Source organism: Larus michahellis, chromosome 9 (genome assembly GCF_964199755.1).
Source record: "Larus michahellis chromosome 9, bLarMic1.1, whole genome shotgun sequence".
NCBI classification, from domain to species: domain Eukaryota; kingdom Metazoa; phylum Chordata; class Aves; order Charadriiformes; family Laridae; genus Larus; species Larus michahellis.
This window is the reverse complement of record NC_133904.1, coordinates 31,326,736-31,344,021: the sequence shown is the minus strand read 5'-3', so window position 1 is coordinate 31,344,021 and position 17,286 is coordinate 31,326,736. Positions and strand designations below refer to the sequence as shown.

The window sequence follows — 17,286 nt, the reverse complement described above, 5'->3', positions numbered from 1 at the left end:
GCACAGTTTAATAGACAAAGATGTCTCTAACATTTCCTTGATGCTTCCCTTCTGAGTATCACAATGAACTATGTTGACAGGTAGGGATGAAAACTGGGTTGCTGTTTTGACAACCATAATTGCTGGTGGTAACAGACGTGACCAGTCTTATCAGTATGTTATTTCTTGCTTTGTAATACTATTACATACCTGAAGCACAGCAAAGTTAAGAAGTTTCAAAAGGAAGATGGCTCACATAGGTTTGAGATGTTAGTTTAAATCTAGATACTTCCTACATAATAAAACTACATGCAAATTTACCGACATGAAAACTGTTAAAATTTATCACCAGTAATACCACAGATGATTATATTTGGCGCCTAGTGCAGAACATACCTGTGAAACAGGAATTACCATCTAAATGACTAAAACTCCCACAGAGACCATGGAATGTATTTATTAAGTAACTGACAAGCTGATAACAAAGACTGATGTAACAGTAACTCCAGGTTTGTCAATTTAAAATAACAATACTATATAAAGATCATATAGGAGCATAAGCCTTAGCTATTGTACTGGGTGTGCATGGGCAGGTTTTGGTAGCTGGGGGTGGCGGTGCTGCAGGAGGGGTCTCTGTGGGAGGAGGTCAGGGTTGCCCCATGCCAGGGCCAGCTGACTCTGCATTGGACCCCATGCAGGACACAGCTGAGCCATCAGCAAAGCTGGCGGAGCTCTGTGCAAGCACATTTACTGAAGGGCAGAAAACCCCGGAGAGCAAGAGGGAGAGGAGGGAGCAAAGGAACAACAGAGGGAACCCCAAGGTCAGAGAAGGGAGGAGGAGGTGCTCCACGGTGCTGGAGCAGAAACCCCTGACGCAGCCTGTGGAGGACCCTTTGTTGGAGTAGATGGATATTTCTTGAAGGAACAATGGTGTGTGGAGAATCCATGCTGGAGCCAAGGAAAAGGGTGAGAAGGAAGGAGCAGCAGAAAGAGACCTCACTTAGACAAGTGATGAAGTAGAATTATCTCTGAGCAGGGTGAATAAGAGCAAAGTTCATTAATTTAAAATGAAACGTATCATTTTATGGAGGTTTTATGTGACACAGTGCTTCATTACTGTAGGCAACTATATTTGGTGACCCTTTCTGTCCCTACGTTTGTAATGACTATGCAGAAATTCCTCTTCAACTGTGCGTTAGCAAATATGATGTATTGCCAGGCTCCTGAGAAGACTATGTTTGTTTTAGGGATGCTTATAGGTATATGCAGTGCCATTTATACTGAGATTATAATTTTGCAAATGTTAAATCTTTCAGGTATTTATATGTATTTTCTGGGTACGTTTTACTTTCCTGTGGTGAATCATACAAGGTGCATAACATGGAGCTTAAAACCAAGCGGAGGTTACTGCTATGAGCTAGTGGTATAGGTTCCACTTTTACTCCCAAGGAAATTTGGTGCAGTAGGTAAGGCTGAACCTGCCACCGCTGTCACCAAGTGTGATGTCCAGATGTTGTACAGTGTGGGAAAGGGTGGCATTCAAAGACAGGGCAAAAGTCTGGAGCATTTTCTTTTGTTTACTCAGTTGGGAAGAAACTCCTTAACTTTAAAGAAACAGGAAATTAGAAACACCTCTATTGTACCAGTTCTCATACACAGGGCTGTAACCACACCTATGTACGCATACACACACTCATACGCTTATGTCTAAAATAAAAGTTAAAGGCAAACTGTTGCTATTAGAGTTGGCCAGGATTTTTTCCAAGATTACTTTCATCAGAAAGTGACAGTTTATTAAAAGGTTTTGAGAAAAGGTCAGTTTCTGATAAAGCTTCAGAAGGAAAGCTATTTCAAGTCCGTCATGAATACCTGATAATGAGAGACCTAGCAGGCTGGCTTTTATGGCATTCATTAAGGGGTGAGAGAAGCAAGATCTTACGTCTGATTTAGTCACTAGTCGTGTCTTCTCCCTCAGAAAACTTCAGGTTAACAGACATCCAGAAAGTAAGACAAAAAAAAATATAATTCTGCACAGATGTCTTGCAGCAATTCTTCTAGCTCCAGCCATAGTTTCACTGTTTCTGAACAGTGTCTCGCTCGCTTTTTATCACTACCTCAGTTAGTTTACAGCGGGTTTATTTTCAATATTGCCTCTTTGCCAGTGAAAGGGATCATTTTATGAATGAACAGGGGTGTACCCAGTGAAGACAAAGATCACTGAACCCTGAAGTAGCCATACACATATGTCTTAGGTGATAGTCTTTACACTAACTGTAAAATGCCTTCCCCATCCCTTCCTTGGTTCGTTCTGTCCAGGCAGATTTGCTCTGCACGTGCTCAAGTTTTGAGTTGTGAGTGCACTCAAGTTTTTCTTGCGGACTCAGAAGTAAAACCCATTGCTTTTGTGTCTTCCTATAAAAATCCTATTTGTGACTGGAGAGAGTGCAACTGTTTTGTTAAGAATGCAGTCAAAGTCGAGCGCCAGCACAGAGCGGCTCATTAGACCACTGCAGCAATGAACTATTCTCTTAGGCAAGAGGCAAATAATAGATTCAGCTATAGATTTTTCCTCTTATTTCATCTTTCTTAGATGTCTTTATTTTCAGAGGGAATCATGTAAGGCCTTTACACTGATAAAAGTCAAAGCAAAAATACTGGTAAAAGAACTCAGTGGTGCTTGAAAGCACCTACTACAGTTTACCAGCATCTGAATTTTTGTCAGGTGTCTCCATATATTTGATTTCTGCTTTTAGGAGCTGTTTCAAGTCAAAGAGACAGGCCTTGACTTGTATAAATTAGTACTGATTTGTAACTCAGTAGTTGGGATACATATGTGTTCAAATAAACATAACATCCAATTCAGAGCTCATAATTAGACTGTGCTTAGCTTTCCAATTACAGAACGGCGGTCTTATTTATATGCAGCACAGTTAACAGGACTGCATTTTTTGCTAGAGACAAGAAAAGGATGTCTTGCTGAAGAAGCAACAAAGTAAACCCACTTTGCAGTATAAATACCATATAGTCTTTGCATCAGAAGGAGAAAACGTTGATAAGGAATACTTTGGGAATGCCTTAGGATATTACTAGTTTAACAATAACAAAAAAGTTCACATGCAGATGCTGAAAAATATCCAAGACAGAGAGTTATAATAGCAGGCTTTCACAAAGGTGTCAAGGAGACTATAACAATGTATATTTCTTCTTAAGTGAAGGGAGAAATAAATGCTGTGATAAAAGCAGACCTAGGAGCATACATTATTATTCTTTGTTGCTATTTCCATACTTAATTACAAAGTAAGGCAAATAGCTAAAAGCTATACTGACAGTTACGGAAGTTTGTGAAAATGTCAGTGTCAGAACTCGTGTAGCTCTCTAGCTGTGGTATGAGCAATTATAAATTCGTAACACTTTGTATCAGTGCAAAAACTTAAATCGTGAATGGCAATACACATTTGTAGGCAAACGCTATCCAAAAGGTGCTGGATACCTACTTTCAGGATGTAAAAAATGCCCATAGTCAATGTAACTGATGAATGGATGCAATTTATTTTTTTAAGATGAGGTTATAAGCTTTTTTAATCCTTTACTGCTGCTGCTTCCTTCTTTCTCTCCACCTCTGCTGTATGTCGTCGAACTCCCAAGCTCAAATACAACATAAAAGAAATGGAAGTGTACACTTCATACCTATGTAACTGAACAGCTATAAAGGATTCTGAGGGCCTCAACTCGTATTTTTTGAATACCCAGATGATGGAGACATAAAATGCATCAAGTCAGAGGTTTGGCAAGTGTTCCTGACTGCCACAGCACATTTGTAGCTAAACTGACAGTGCGGATTCTCTAAACATCCAAGCATAGCCAGGTTTATCATGTCCTGGTTCTTGATGTTTGTAAATTAGTCTTGCTCCTCTCTCATAAAAATCCTTGTCGCAGAACCAAGTATTCAGCAATTCTATGACAGGAGACACTATTATTTTGGAAGCACAACTATTTTTCTTCAAATGATCTTGTTGACAAGAGGAAAACCATGCTGGAGTCACTCAGAATGTTTCTCGCTACATGACAAAAAAACTCCTACTTTATCACATGCAATTTTAATACGCTGTGCTTTGGTGGAGGAAAGAAGTTTACAAACTGACATCTCTATGCCACCTTGTATCTTTATATCTCAAAAATATTAAACTACAGGTCTGTTCTTGAAAGCAGTTCCAGATGTGGCGAAAGGCTCAACAGTTATCTTCTGGTCTCGATTTTGACCAGTCTTTGGATTGACATCCTTCTCAGTTTAAAGGTTTAAAATGCCTCAAACTGTTGGTACAAGTTTTCCATTACAATAGAAGATAAAAATAAAGATCACCATATGCGTTGTATAAGATCTAAGCTCTGACAGTATTCAATTTGATCTGCTTTCACAAAGAGAAATAGAGAGAGAGCAGCAGAACTGCTATCTTTTAACTAAAAAAAAACCCCAGACTATTTTAAAATGTGTTGAAGCTTTATGCAAGTGTATGTCCTGCACCAATGACTGAAAAACAACTGAAATGCAGGCAGCAGGCTTGCCCTCTCCCTTCCAGCAGCCTTCTCAAAACCTCCAGTCCTTCCCCAAATATATGGTTGGCTGTCCTACCAGAATGCAGCAAAAAGAAATGCCTATGGTTCCATAAATAGCAAAAAAAAAAAAATCCCCAAACAAGGTCCTGACACCCCACTCCAAATCCCATGGCTTTCTGCAGTGCATCCAGAAACCCCCATCCCAGCTGCAGCAACCACAGTTCTTAGCAAGCTGTATCGGGGGGAGAGAGGGATGGAGTGGTATTTTTTTGCTTTGAAGGCCAGGACTTCAAATAAAAAGTTAGATGTTCTACAGCTTTGTCCCTCTTACATGATTTTAAGTGTAGTGCTGTTTTCCAATATTCAGCAGAAAAATTGTTCTAAGCAATACACTTTCTGTGGAAAGTACTGCAGTGATGCTCTTGAGTGTAGGTTCTGATTAAACAGTGGTGAGCCTTGCTGTCGGTAGCCTATTTGCTAGCCTCTCTTCAGAGACAAACAGGGATTTTACATCTGTGCTTTTCTCTAAAAGCAGTTAGTGACATATGAAAAGATTGGATTTGTAAATGTCTAAGGCAATAGACTTCATCTTTATAGCATACAGAGAAAGGAAGCACGAAGCAGTGAATTGCACAGCTGCCTAAAGAAGAACCACATTCTTTTCCAAGATCACCATTTATCAGACAGATGAAACAGGAGTATTTCTGTGAGAATTGTCTCAATAGCAGTACAGAATATATATACTACCTCCTCAAGCATGTGCAGTTTTAATGAGTTTCCACCTGCCAACAAAATCTGAAATTATTCAGACTCCCTCACCCTCCCACTACAACTTTATTTCCACTTGTTAAAAACTTGTCATTCAAAGAGTCTGCTCTAACTTTATATAAGTGGGCTGGATATATAAGGAATATATATGAATATATAAAGAATATATATATATATAAAAAAAAATCAATCAAGGATCACCTTTTTTTTTTTAGTAAGAATCAATAATCATCAGTAATCACCCTTTGTCTTCAGGGTGTGGACACTAAAAATTCATATACGTAAAACTTTCAATGTCAGGGCATATGTGATGTGAGGTACGACATAAAGGACAACTACAGCTATAATATGCACAAAATCATGGCAATTTTTAGATACCTGTATATACAAACAACAAAACCTGAGATAAAGAATCACTTGGAAAATCATTTATACTTAATGAACTTGCATCTTTGGAAAGTGGTAGCATGTTCTTAGTAGGACACATGAATTATCAGCTGTAAAGTAATAAATGGAAGATATTTTAAGGCATGAAGATGTTTTTTCTTTAGCTCTCTGCAGATGCATCCAATGCAAAGCAATAATGGTACAGGCAGTACTCTTGTAATTCTGAGTAGTTTGGGCACTGGGGTAGTTGGGAACTATTTTTAGAAATGGCAAAGGATTTCAATCTAAATTTCAGTCACTCAGTTACTTTTATCCTATATTGAAGTCAGTTACGGAAAACAACAAAGGAAATAAAATTATAGACAGAGCAGTGTTAATAATTTAAAAAATTATTTGACTAACTGAAAAAAATATATAAAACTTTAAACTGAGCTAGACAAAGAAGATAACATTTTCCTTTAATAAACCCCTTTTAGATATTGATTGTTCTTTCTCTTAGAAGAGTTTTGCTAGCTATCTTAAAGAAACTGTCCTTTGAGCATAAAACCAGTAGAGACCAATTAAAACACAGAACATTTTCCAGTAACTTACATTGGACAGACAGAACTAAAATATTTTTAGTGCCGCTTAGGAAGTCAGAGCATTCTGGAGACTGCATACTCTGTTTGATCTTTTTACAGATAGATGGGTAGGAAACTCAGAAGAACTAGCATTTATTTGAAAAAATGCTTTTATATCCAGTAATAAAGTACGCAAATAATTAAAATCTTTCCCCATCCCATGTTTAAGTTATCTGAAACAACTCCTCATGTATTTCTTTAGATTTTAAGTCAATTTTAATTAAATGTTTCACTTCTCATGAAATTGAGAGAGATCTCGAAACTTCAAGCAAATATTTGAAGATAAATTTCACAGAAATACGAAAATTAAACTTGCATAAGTTACTGTTTCTTTCAAAGAAGCTTTAAGCACCGAAGTTACTCAGAATCTTTAAAATATGAATCTTAGATTATAAGTCCAAATTCTTTGGCAGATTGTCACCTGGTGAGGTAGTAAGAATCAGAAACGTTTATTGTTTGAAGTATCCTCCATAATATGTTTGGACAAAAATGTAAAAGTTTGGGTTTGGTTTTGTTGTGTGTTTTTTTTTTTTTTTTTTTTTAAAGCATATCATGAGGGTTTCTCAGTAATTTATTTAAGTCTGCCGTTGTTTCACAAGGTTCCAGGGTCCATTTCTCTGCTTTTGAGAGTTCAGTCAGTACAAACACTAGGCAGGGAATGTCGTCTGTAGTCTATTGTACCTTAACCCATTTCTGGTTACTTTAAAATTTGAACCAGTTGAAGGAACTTGTAGTTTGACTGTCACTGAAGAAACACAGCTAGACCTTGGATGATGATAATCCAACTCTTTCTGTAGCAGCAGCAGCAGCAAAATAGTAAAACAGGTCACCATCTCTCTGGAACAGGCAACATTGGCAGTTTGACGCTTTTAGCAGCTAATTTGTATACTATTGTCCAGCTCTAAATCCAGACTCCCAAAAATAATGTGGATAAATTCTTTTTCCTATTTCTGAAACTTGTTTCTTTCTACTGTGTTCTTTCCTGATCTTTGTTCTGTCCTTCCTAATCTTTATTCTGTCAACTGCAGTCTGAAAGTCTCCTGGGTCCCCCGCTTCTCCCTCCTGAAGCTTCAGACTCCTCTCAGCCCTTTTTACTCACCTTCATATCTGCAGTCCTCTTCAATTCCCAACCTTTAACTTCCATTCCTAAAATTTCTGCAGTTACTCTTCTCCATTCCACCCCATTTCTCAAGAGTCCGGTCAACTGCCAGTGCAAAAAAAAATGTTAATTTTTTTTTCCTATGGTGCTGAAAAGTCTCGAGCTATGTCTACACATCGCAGAAGGACCTCTCAGCTTATCTCACCAGTTCTGTTGTGTCAGCAAGTGCCATGAAATCTAAGCAATCTAAGCAAGCTTTATATCTCCATCAGGCATTGCTTCATGCCCTTTTTTGCTGTTCAGCTCTAAAACTAATGTTCCCAGACCAAGGTGACACTAGCCGTGCCTTTTTTACGCTTATGTCCCTTACACACAGATCGTTCCCTATCACCACGTTCATTTCAATCAGGTTTCTTTCCCCACTGCATCAGCAGGAATACAAAATCCCAGTTGTAACCAAGAGCCCTTCCTCTGCACCCCTCCTTCCACTCTAGGCATCCTGAAGCAGCTGTTGCACTCCAGGATGGCATATTTCCAGCCCTTTCAACTTCCCGAAGCTGTTGCAGTTGGTGCACGCTCAGTTAGTCTGAAGAGACGGTTCGTTAAGAGTCTGGACGTGTAGATGCTGTGCGAGCGCTGGCAGTATCCAGTCTGCTCGGGCAAAAAAGTTGTGAAGGGCTTGCCCAAAATAACAATGTATCTTTCCAAGAATTAAGCAAAATTCTTAGTCTTGTGATTTAGAAAATGTGGAGAGGTTTTCATAGTGTCAGCAAAGGCAAAAGTAATGCTAAAGGCCATCAAATTAGGTTTTTGCAACAAAGTCTAAATTTTCCAAAAAGCGAAGGCTCAAGAGTATGAAGGGAAAATAAAATCCAAACTAAAAAAAAACCCAAACCAGCACTATACTACTTCCTTAGGTTAAGTCTCAGAGACATCCGCAACTACTTTGCTGAAATAATAAAATAAAATGAAACAAAACATTAAAGGGAATATATCTCACTGTGTGTGTATATATATATAAAAATCTAGAAAAGCCATTCGGAATGGAAAAATTCACATAGCTGCTTGGCAAAGTTATGAGCTAGTGAGAACTACCTGTTACTAAAAAAAGTGTCAGAAAACCTTAATGATAGCCATGCTCACATCCCCACATAAAACATACCTACAGTCAAGACAGCCAGCAAAAAAATCTCTTCCTAATGGGGCTGTGTAAAGTAGTCTAAGTCTTCAGCTTTTGTAAAATGGAAGCTTGTTCTCACTCCCAAATGAGGTTTCTGGGGAAAAAAACCGCCCCGACCCTACACAGTCACTTGTGTGTTTCCGTGACAAGCAGCCTTTATTTGCATTATCTTTTCACAGTAGGCTTTCTGTAGCGGAATCATAACGGACCCCAGGGAAATGCATCAGTTATTCTGTCCTTAGGGAGTACATTTATGCCATATCATCGCTACCTTAAAAGAGGTTGCTTATTGTCCTCAGGAGAACATTTCAGTTGCATTACTCTGGCAGCGGCTGCTTCCAAATATATTTTCATCCTCAGGAAGAGCTGATGATGATGCTTTGTTGATAAGAAATTCAGAAAAGTTTTCATAAACATTTAAATTCAGCCATACTAGAAATTACTTGTCCTAGGACAGTATCTTTGAGAGGGAAAGCATCGTGGGCTTCTTCCTGGGTTCACAGAGGTTTGTGTTAGTGGAAGGAGACGAAACTGAAAGTTGCTTATGAAAATACAAAGGAAAAAAACCCAGCAACCTTGTGGGGTAAAACTGGGCATCCTAGAGCACTATCTTATCTGTTCCACGTGCACTTAAGAAATCTTAAGAATAGCTTGTGTTTTAATCTTTAAAAAAACCCAAACTAATAAAAAATAATCAGTGCTAGTCACTCCTGAGACTTAGGTAACTCAAGGCAACCTGAGTATTTTATACCTGAGGGCTATTAGACTGAGGAAGGAGGGAAATTGAATCTATCCTTCATCCAAGTTGAATTGTGAGCGAAACTCACAATTTCACTACAACTTTTTTTAAGATCAACTTGATTAAGAAGACAGGGATAAATAACGTCAGAAAAGACCAAACCCCAAAATATTCCAGTTTAAAAAACTGTTTGAGAAATATTTAGGGGGAGATGAATCTCCCCTGCAAAGCATCATACAAATCGTTGGAATAAAAATATCTCTTTCCACTTTCATTGCTAAGGCAGAGAAGAAAAGCAAATGGGAATGGTTCTGTAACCATAGCAACATTTGCCATTATTTTTTTTCAAAGAATTTCTGAAGCAGTTTGGATTCTGTATTCTGAGGATAAAGTTTGTCAAGGAAGAGAGCAGAATAACTTCATTTTGTTGCAGGTCCTTATGACAACTTTTTAAAAAAGCTTTTTTTTTTTTTTTTCCTGAACAAAAGTAGTTTAAAAAAGAGGTTGCATGCAAACAATAAGAAAATGTAATTGTACATGCAATATTTTTTTCTTAAGTAAGGTGCAAGACATCATACGTAACTCAGGAATAGTATTTGGAAATTATTACTATGCATGAAAACATACTAATTTGGTCAATTGTGAGAAATTTGCAACAATTATAGGAAGTGTGGAAAAATAATTGTAATTTCCATATAGTATCAGCTTAATCATAAAATGTTATTTTTCATAATCACGAATATAAATTTCCTAGATAGAGGTGCTTGTGTCAAATATGAAAAGCTTGCTTTCTGCCTCCCTTCCCCTTACAGGGTATGTGTAATCTAAACTTATATTTATTATGAAGAATTGTATTCACAGTAGCTTACAAGCACAACCAGTTCTTTTATCATAAAACCCTTCACCCTTCTAGCTTACAACTAGTACTCATTGCTTATGAAAAGCCATACTCAGAAATAAAGATACAGTCATAAAATAACACAGAAAGTAATTAAAAATATTGAGGGTACAGTATATTCAAATTCTAAATATTTTAATCTGTGAGGCAATCTGAATTTATTCTTTTGCTATTCCAACTTAACCAAACAGCTCGGGTGAGCCAAGGACACTGTTCAAGGGTTCTAGGAGATGCATTGGATCACTTTACAGTATCTTGACAGGTAGGGGCAGAGGAAGAAGGGGACAGAAGGAGACTTACTCATCAAAATAGGTTCTACTTATCAGGAGAAAGAGTAGTGGAAGGAAAAGGAGAGTAGCCTAGCAATAGGAGGACATGTTCAACTGCTTACCCAACTGCAAACACACAAGTCCTTGCTTAAGTTACTTTATCTACATATTTCATTTCTATTTGCAAAGTGAAATAGTACAATGATGATACCTACAGTAAGTAAAGTACTCAACTATCACCAAAATGGCGATAATAAAGCCACAACAAATACCATCTAGAGATGCTTACATGCTGGAGAAGCATCTTGATAAAATCTTGCATCGAGTTTGCTTTTTCTTTATTTTCTTTCTTTAACGTTTCTTGTTAGAGCTCTCAATTAGGAATGTGCTTCCAGGCTTAAGTTGGTCAAATTTATGTGACTTATTACCTAATAAAGGTAAAGCATTAGTATTTTATGGAAATGGTATGTAGCTCCCATGAGGTAGCTATTCTTCAAGCAGAACTGGGCTACCAGTTTTTCTTTTGGGTACGTGAGAAGTTGTCTATCCTTTAAGGGCTAATCTATGCTACATGTAGCAAGATGTATTTGGATTTACATGAAGGTCATATTGTCAACAAGAGAACTAGAATTCCTGAGACGCAACATATTTTAATGCATCATGCCAAATGAGGAAAGTGTTCTTTCAAATTGCTATGAGATTATATCAGAAAAGAATACACGATCAAATTCTGTATGTAGCTGATATAATTCATTTATCCTGGCAATTTCAAGTGAACTGAATATTTGACTTCAAATGAGCACAATGACGTATGCTGCAGTCACTCACGGAAGCAAAGAGAGTGTATTTCACTTTGGGATCCTGAGCTGGGCAAAGCAGATGATGTAAGGATTGGCCAAATGAGTCCATTGACTGTATTAAGGCTTCAACTACATCAGTAAAAGGAGGTTACTACCCCTTTTGAATCTACTTCATTGTGTTTCAATTCAAAGCCTGCTAATTTACCTCAGGCAAAAACTATTTAAACTGTTCTGTCTGATTCTGTCCATGACACATGAGAGAGTATTCGCATGAACTGCTTAATCAGCAGATTGCTGGTGTGTGACGGTGTAATCTCCAAAAAGAGGGCAGCGACAAGCAGCTGCAACTGATAACCTTTTTCACTTGCACAATTCCCTCTGGAAGATATTCATCCACTGCTTTGCTTGCTGTGAGCACTCACTGGAAATAGAATGAAGATCAAATGAGGTTTTGGAGGAACCCCTATAGAGATCAAGATATCTGCCATGTCATTGTACATGAACTCTCCCTCATACTGCAATCTCATCCTCATGAGAAGTAAGAACAGCAACTACTTGAACTAGAAAATGACAGATGTATAGACTGAAATCACTGTCCGTGTTTGCTTGTGTGTACGTTAACAACAGGATTTGGTTTCAGCAGGGAGGCAACAACTCCATAAACACTGCTGGTGGCAAAAGTAAATGGTCCTCCCTTGCACGCCTGTAATTTACTGTGATTTCACTGTCAAAGTTTGCCCCAAATTCCTACCTCTTCCTTTTTTTTTTTTTTTTTTTTTTTTTTTTTTTTTTTTTTTTTTTTTTTTTCCCCCAGTAGCATCATCTCTGCACTGCCCTGACAGGATGGACAAAGAATAGTTTGCTATTACAACAGAGTGGACTGTGCACGGAATCCTTTTCAAGACAGAATGCTGATGGGCACTGACTCAGCTCTGCTCACTTGCAGGTAACAGAAAAGTTTGTGCAGTCTCTTCTGCAACTGCTGGCTGCTACGTCTGCTCTCAGCCAACAGATACTGTTTGCATGAGGTGATGAGCAATCACTCTTTCAATCATGCAACAATGACAACTTCCTTCATCTGCTCATTCGTATCAGATCCTCCTTTTCTAAGGTTTATGATTCTTAACCCATTCCAGTATTTTCTGGTAATAATTTTCTCCCTTCTCCTACTCCATTGATTTTCCATGATGGTGAGCTCTCTTTTTCAAATTCATAAGACAGCTTCTTGTGGGGAATGTTAGAAAAGGGAATTCCGAGGCTTTAATCAAGCAGTTATAAGCTCACAATATCATTATCACTGAATACTTTCAATTTATTAATATATTGCAGTTTCGTGCAGTGTATGTAAGTTACAGTTTATTTATACTATAGATGTAAGCAAATAGTAACACACAGACGACTCACTGCAATAACTTTTTTTCTTGCTCTTCTAACATTTAAAACTTCAATTTAATTTTATGGTATGTGGGGCACTGGGTATATGTATCTCCGACTTTTTTTCTTTTTTTTTTTAAATAAATCAAGGCTTAGTATAAAGTCAGTTGTTTTTCCACTATGGCAAATTTCAGTAACATCTGAGTAACTTGGGGATTTCTCAAACTTCAAAATCTTAATTTGGCTGAAAACAAAAATGAGTCCTAGACTTGCCTATTTATAAGGTTCTGGAAGTAATTGTTTACACTTGTAAAACATTTTAAAATTACAAACTCTCAGATTACATAAGAAATCCAAAGCACCGTATCTGCTCAGGTAAAACTTCAGTGAAAAAGTATCTTTCAAATACAATTTATATGAATATTATATAACTAAACTTCTCTGAACCAAGTGATGTATATTTACCACTGAGAATTGAATAATCTAAGTGCCAAAACCTGCCAAGATATCAGTTCCACAGCACATGACAGATTTTCGGAATCATCCCCTCACTTTTTTTCAACAAGAACAATTTTCTACAAATCACCCACGTAAATCTTCTTAAGTGATGTCGGTATGGCCTGTACATTGTAATACATAGAACACTGACTGCATTCAGTAAGGCAATCTTTTTTTCTTGTTGTTGTTTTTTTAGCTTTATCCCTCTCCTTAATTTAGGAGGAGAGAGACTAGATAAGGAAAAATATCCCTATTATTTTTGAAGGAACTGGCATAAGTGTAAAACTAATCATTCTTAGAATAGTAAAGGCTAACAGGAACAGGGACGCCAAAGGCGAAAAAAATCCAACCCCCCCCCAAAACCCACCATGAATAACATTCAGGATATAAATTTATCACAGAATCATAAAAAAATAAACAAACAACAAAAAAAACAACAAAACAAACAAACAAAAAAAAAAACCACCAACAAAAAAACAACCACAATATGAATATGACTTATTTGTTATATTTTATTGTATGTCAGATGTTTAGATGGAACTTCCTATGTTCAAGGAGGAACCTGTTTCTAGCAGGAAAGTACCAAAGAAAGCACAGAGGACAAGGTAAGAGTGCTTTGCTTCCCTGCAACAAAGGCTCCTTAACTTGTAACAGCATTCGTTATGCTCAATTTTAGATGTGAAAGTTGATACTTAAAAAATCCATTTCTATCAAGTCACAACTGATTTAATAAACATCAATCAGATGCAGAAGACTATGCCAAAATATTAAATTGTTAATTGAAACAATTCACTGCATGTAGAAAAGGCACCTACTGTCTTCAAACAACCTGTTTGTAAACCTGTTACAAAAATACTGCTGACCAGGGAATTAAGCCCGCACACAAGACACAATGCACCAACACCACAGAGCCTAATGGACTGTAAGGGGAACAATGCACCCGGTAGTCATGTTTCTGCCTTGAATCTCTTTATTTTTTATCTTTCTTTTTTTGTGCGTGATCCAAACATAAATGACTCTATGACAGGGAGACACAACAAGCTATTAGGTCTACTATGTTAATCATCTGCAAATTAAACTGCAGTAAACATGAAGTAAGTCGCCATGCTAAAGTTCTTAAGACCTTCTCTGTCAATAACCTGCATAAAATGAATTATGCAATTATACCTCAGTGCAAACTGTAATGACTACAAATTACAGCAGTAATTGTATTATACAGCAAAGTGATTTGATTCATTGCTTACAAGGCATAATTAATATGCTGAAATAAGATTATCTCTGTTTTCCATCGTCAGAGTCTAGTTTTCTGAAGAGTAGTTTGTTGGGATTTTTTTACCCAACATCTCATTGCTCTGACTGCCAGAAATGTTTAATTTTGGGGTGAAAGTCATAAGCACCATCTTAAGCTGCTGCGTGTAAGTCTGGTAGGGACTGTAAAGAATCAGGAGGCATCACTGCTCTTGGGAGATGAAACACAGATAAACAGACAGAGAGCTCTTTATGTGTATCTGTTGATGAGCAAGGGCAGGGGACTGACTAAAGCAGATTATATTTGCATTTCTGTTAGGTGACAGTTCATTTTCGTTTCATTGATTGTTGTTAAGTTAGGATAACAAAATAGCCTTTACTATTTCCCAGCGGAAAAAGAATTAGAAGGATAGGCCAGGCAAGGGTGACACCTCACAGTCCCAGCTTCCCGTCCCAAACAAGAAGCAATTAGGTTTGGCAGAAAAGCCACTCTAAGCAGTCCCCCTCACACAGGGACTGCAAAGACTGAGATAACAGAGGAACACTTGGTGGACCGGTCAAAGCGAAGCGTCTTTAAGTCAGCCAAAACTGCTTGGCCTAAAGTTCACAAGAATGGCATTCTAGCTTAAGGACATAAGGAAGGGCCTCTCTATCTAATATCAAGTCATCTGTGCTAAGCTCCAGAGTTGGCAGAACAGCCTAGACATTTCTTGCAAAAGACTGATGTGTCAAATTTGGAAGCAGTATTCCACAAGAAACTGTAAAACAGAAAAAGGATAGAAGGAAAAATATCTTCGCTCTGGACAGCAGACAGCTTGTTAAAGGTTCTTGCTAATGAGAGAATGAGTGGAGATGATCGTTAATAGCATGCTCTAAATCCTTCATATCATTGCCAATAGCTTTCTTAAAGCTTGCTCTACTCTGTTAAGAGATTTTTATTTTTTTTTTTTTACATACCAAGAGGTGATCAACTAAGAATAACAGAGAAAGAGGGTAACATATACAGTACTTTTAGTTTGTGTCCTAGTGTGCATCTCCATTCATTTCAGTCAGAGATTTTGTTGGAGTTTTGTTCTTGGTTTTATTTTTGGGTTTGTTTTTTTGTTGTTGTTTAAATAAATGGTCTTCATTTTATAAGCCTTTGCTATTCTCCTCATTACAGAAGTTTATTCAGTGACTTCCAGCTAGATCTTTCTGTTCTTAAAGGCAATATTAAATAACACGGCTGCCATGGAAGGCAGTTATCCTTATCCTGCAGTCAAATGAAGGAAATTCGTGAAATCTGGTATTTTTTTGGAAAGATATGTCTCATAGAAACAAAAGCTTTAAGAGTTCTTTGGTTAGTGTTTCACTCAATAGAAAAAAGGCTATTCACTTATTATTAGAACAATCTCCTTAATCAAAATGCTGATTCAGCTTGCTCTTTAGTGCATGATTATAATGAGGATTATGAAAATCAGGAAGGAAGACAGACTGGCAATCAACTCTGTTTTGGAATAAGCTAAAGAACACCTGAGAGCTCTACAACTTTGTCCTTTGACATGATCTGGAAAAACGATTTTCAGCATGTTCAAACAAGGATGTCAGTCACCAGAAGCAGCCATGTTAGTTTACCATTATTTTTCTTTAATGTGTGCTTTGATAATGTTAACAACTTAAAAATATTAATACGAAAGTCCAATGAAAAGCCTGAATTTCTGAATGCTTGTATTTTTCCGTAACAGTCTCTGCAGTTGCACTGAAACAGGGAGAATAATCTGGATGTCAAATATTTGACAGTCAATTTGAACAGAAGTACATAACTGTCGAGCCAGGAAGCATTTTTAATAATTGAAAGCACTTTATATTCATGCAAACTGCATATAAAACCCATACGTTTTAGAATACTTTTCATCTCAAGAATAAGGTCAATAAACCCTTAATTTTATAAGGATTCTTTCTTTTCCCCTCACATAATTATCTTTAAAATGTATACCAGCTGTAAGTCATATTTTTATGCAAATGAAAGGGTTTGGTTGTTTGGGTTTTTTAAAAAATAAAGATGCTTCTTATTTAGAGATACAGTACCATCAATTATGATCTAATTGATCTCTCTGACAGAACTTCCTTTTGCATGTACAGTTTAGGAAAAAATCTTTGTCCATTGAATTCTGATTACAGCTGTGCAGTAGCAGGAGACGTGCATATTCACAGAGCAGTTATTTTCTCATTTTAATAAAAAAATTAGATAACGGGGAACAATTATTTAGAATATTATTGCAGCTCTTCCCACTTACACTCCAAGAAAACAGCTTTTTTCCTTCCATTCAGTAAGCCAAAACCAACATGCAGTCACACATGCACAAAGAAGGTACGGCTGGAATGTTCTGATGAAAAAAATCAAGGCTTTCAAGTCATGAAAATGAATGTTATTATAAAAGTTGGCATTATAAGGCAGTATATGAGTGCTAGACTCATTTTATTTAATATACATCCAAAACCCACTTATCATAGAATATCTTTTACCATTTACACCTGAAAATTTAGACCAAGCATTTGGTATCACTGTGTTCAAAGTTTTTCATTTATTCTCCGAAACACATAGCCATGTTAACTTCCAGACAGCAAACACGTAAGATTGAAAATATGCAACTACTTTAATTAAGAACATACTTAAGCATCTTGGTGATGTAGAAGAATAAGTCCCGTTACCTTGCAGTAAATAAAGCATGTAGACACTTTAAAAAAAGCTTGTAAGGTCAGAAAACTTTCAAATGTAAAATTGTTTTATGGTTTATTAAAGTTATCAACTATGTAAGAGTCAGGGAAACGGAATGTCTTCTCCACACGAAAGCTACATCACAAATGTCTGTAAGTAGTCTGGGAAGGCAAAA

At 37.1% G+C, this 17,286-nt stretch overlaps 1 protein-coding gene across 42 annotated transcripts in view; it reads left to right on the top strand.

The window, feature by feature from the left end:
* The window catches only part of LOC141748935 (guanine nucleotide exchange factor DBS-like), a 243,678-nt gene that overhangs the window by 127,792 nt on the left and 98,600 nt on the right, over positions 1-17,286 (top strand). For 33 of the 42 annotated variants that reach the window (XM_074601727.1, XM_074601713.1, XM_074601732.1 and 30 more), the window contains 2 exons: positions 12,111-12,239; positions 13,692-13,770. The gene's annotated coding sequence lies outside the window, so the exon portion shown is untranslated. Of the gene's footprint in view, positions 1-12,107; positions 12,240-13,691; positions 13,771-17,286 lie in introns of all 42 variants that reach the window. The other 9 variants (XM_074601746.1, XM_074601720.1, XM_074601738.1 and 6 more) reach the window with 1 other exon arrangement.